This window comes from Vombatus ursinus, unplaced genomic scaffold, assembly GCF_900497805.2.
Source record: "Vombatus ursinus unplaced genomic scaffold, bare-nosed wombat genome assembly UNPS02014837.1, whole genome shotgun sequence".
Classification (NCBI taxonomy): domain Eukaryota; kingdom Metazoa; phylum Chordata; class Mammalia; order Diprotodontia; family Vombatidae; genus Vombatus; species Vombatus ursinus.
The window spans coordinates 9,256,176-9,259,836 of record NW_020954615.1 but is presented as its reverse complement, the minus strand read 5'-3'; the positions used below and the strand labels follow the sequence as shown (position 1 = coordinate 9,259,836).

General features: G+C 45.3%; 1 pseudogene; it reads left to right on the top strand.

Annotated features, from left to right (window-relative positions):
• Positions 1-616: 616 nt before the first annotated feature.
• On the top strand, positions 617-1,897 carry LOC114026302 (annotated as a pseudogene).
• The last annotated feature ends 1,764 nt before the right edge of the window (positions 1,898-3,661 follow it).

Genomic DNA, 3,661 nt, shown 5'->3' with positions numbered 1-3,661 from the left:
GGCAGGCATGAATAGTCAGTTAAGGAACATCTGCTAAGTCAAAGTAAATGGAATTGAATAGAGCACAATAGCCATGCTCATGCATGCTGATATACATACATACATACACACATATATATACATATATATACATATATACATATATATACATATATACATATATATATACATATATATATATATACATCTCCACATAAGAATACACATGCACAAACACACACCCAGATACCTATACGCCTACATATAATGCACATACACACTTAAATTAACATGTACATGTGCATATATAATTTGAGCTGAGAACCCTGAATTGTAAGATACTTATAAAAGAATGTACAAACTAACCAAACGTTTATCCCATTTGAGGACTCTATTTCTTTTTAGAAAATAATTCTAGTCAGTGTGTGCTCAACCACCTCAGAGACTCAGAGCTTTTGGCGACCCAGCTGAGAAACCGCTAGGCAGCCCCTCCAGCCCTCCGGAGGCCGGACTTTGCTGCAGGCTCGTGCCTCCCGCTACCTCCTCTCGTTTTCCTCTATGGTCCCAGGCACATAGTATGATCATTAGGTGTTCAGTTTCCCAACCACTTTCTATGGAAAATCAAGGGAAATGGGCCATGGTTGCCGTGAGCAACTTTGAAGAGCGGGACACCTTTAGAGAAGCTGATCGAGGTGCCGTCATCATGAGACCCTCCAAATCAGGACTCCGGCAGAGTTCCTCTATCTCATCTTGCTCAATCAGTGGAGGCTGATTTTCCATTTCTCTTTTGCCTCCTGGGAAGTAGCAGGAAGCCAGCATCATCATGGTTGGATTTAACCCCCAATAGCCACCGTGAAGTTCCTTGGGGCTGGCACTGCTGCCTGCATCGCCGACCTCATCACCTTCCCCCTGGACATGGCCAAAGTCCAGCCGCAGATTCAGAGAGAGAGAGTCAGAGAGCCATCCGAGCTTCCTCTGCCACTGCCCAGTATCGGGGTGTCATGGGCACCATTCTGACCATGGTGAAGACTGAGGGCCTTGGCAGCCTCTACAATGGGCTGGTGGCTGGGTTGCAGCACCAGATGAGTTTTGCCTCTGTCCAAATTGGCCTTTATGACTCTGTCAAGCAATTCTACACCAAGGGATCAGAGCATGCAGGCATTGGGAGCCGCCTCCTGGCAGCCTGCATCACAGGGGACCTGGCACTGGGTGTAGCCCAACCCACAGATGTGGTGAAGGTATGTTTCCAGGCCCAGGCTCATGCAGGTGGCAGCCAGAGATACCAGGGCACAGTGGATGCCTCCAAGACTATGGCCTGAGAGGGACAGCTAGGTGGTGCAATGGATAGAGCACCAGCCCTGAAGTCCAGAGACCTGAGTTCAAATCTGGCCTCAGACCAAACATTTGACACTTACTAGCTGTGTGACCTTGGTCAAGTCACTTAACCCCAATTGCCTCACTTAAAAAAATAAAAAGAGAGACTATGGCCCAAGAGGAAGGTCTTCTGGGCCTACGGAAAGGAACTTCACCCAATGTTGACCGCAATGCTATTGTCAACTATGCTGAGCTGGTGACCCATGATCTCATCAGAGCTGCCATCCTGAAGGCCCACCTCATAACTGATGACCTTCCATGACACTTCATGTCAGCCTTTGGGGCTGGCTTCTGCACCACCATCATTGCCTCGCCCGTGGTCATGGTCAAGACAAGATCCATGAACTCTGCCTCAGACCAGTATGCTAGTGCTGGCCACTGTGCCCTCACTATGCTGTGGAAGGAGGGACCCCAAGCCTTCTACAAAGGGTTCATGCCTTCCTTCCTCTGCTTGGGCTTCTGGAATGTAATGATGTTTGTCACCTACGAACAGCTGCAACGGGCCCTGATGGCAGCTTCCAGTTCCCAACAAGCTGCTTTCTGAGCCCTCTCCTGCTAGCTTTCTGCTTGTTGCCTGTCCCCTTTGAGTCTGACCCCATTCTGCCTCTCCTCCCTTTCATTTTTCCCCTATTCCTCTCCTCCCCTGCCTTAGCATTGAAGGATTCCCCTACACTCCTGCTTAGAGTTAGCCCCATTTAAACCTTCTCCTGCCATTGCATCCTCACTCCATTCTTAAGCTCCTTACTTCTAATAAAGCCAAACCAGAACCCAGAAAAAAAAAAAAAGAAAATAATTCTCTAGGCCGCTTTGATGTGTTCAGCAGAAAGAGAAATCATAAGAACATGCACTCACATTCCTACAGTATTTGTTCCTCACAAAGTTATTTCTTTTCTACCACTCTACAGAGGAAAGATTTGTGGAAATGGGGTGGAAGTACAAGAAGGATTAAGCCCATTTTCTGACTTGGGGAGGTTGGTGGGCTTGCCCAAGGTCACACAGAACTCATCCATCCAGGCCTGAATTTTTTAAAAAGTAGGTCTCCTGACACATCCACTCCCATTCCCCTTGCACTACACTGTCTCTACCAGCCATCATCCATTCTCAATGTTAAGTACTTCTCTGAAGTTGGTTTCAATGGGGAGAGACTGAGCTTTCTTCGTTGCAGACCTAGCATACTGATCGTCATCACAGCTGGAAACATGTTAGCTTAATTGGAATTCTTTCCCCATGATTCCCCTGCTGGCCCTGGATTCCTAATGGCACAGTGACATCAGTGAACATTTGCTATTTCTGCCTGGCAAAGAATTAGGGGGAGAAACACTTATGTGAAAAGGGCTTTAGATAGTAGAACAATTTAGAAATCAAGGAGTCAGTCAATTTGGCAAAAGAGTGGCCCTAATGAGGCCAGGCTTTGGGGTCTTTAGTCACTTACGGGTCAATTAGCTTCCTAGGATCCATGGGTCCTGATGGATTTCCTAACGCTCACACATTGATTCCCAAAACCAGAAAATTTGTCAATAAGAGGGCCAGCCAGGAGACAGTTTATAAAGCAACATAAACATTTTGTTACCAAGTACATGATGTCCAGAGCCTGGGAAGTAGTGTCACTCATGTCCTATCCTGCAGACTTGAGCTCTCATTTCTATTTTTGTTTTAAAAGAAAACCTCAGGTCCAGGTACACTAATATATCCCTGGATTGTTTTCTGCCATCATTCCTGGGTTTGCCTTTGGGATCCCCCTTGCCCACCTATCTCTTTGTGGAGAAAACAACAACAATGGTAGTTTCTTTCCCCAATTCTTCATCTATCAAAGCCCTCCTAAGTGCGACTCTCAGCAAGATGTAACTAGGGAAACAGAGAAGGCAGGGAGTATAAGAAGAGATAGAAACTTAAATTTATAAAATGCAAAGGGATGATTGCAAGCTTATAAACCAACTGCATGGAACAAATATTTAGTTACTCTTCTTACTCCAAACTGATGAAACAGTACGTGTAATAGAAAAAAAAATGGTATCTGTCACTGAATTTGGAGTCAGAGAACCTCTGTGCATTGAAAAATATTTTGGATTTGAGGTTAGAGAGCCTGGAATCAAATTCTGATACTACCTCTTAAGGCCTGAATGAGCTTGGGGTAGTCACTCCATTTCTTTGGGATCCAATGTCCTCATTCTTTAAAATGAGGGATTTGGACCAGTTGGCTTTTCAAATTCATTCTATATCCATGCTCTTAACATATTTATCCTTTTGGGCCCCAGTTTCTTCATCTGTAAAATTTGATCTGTAAAATACTGCCCCTTTTCAACTCTTT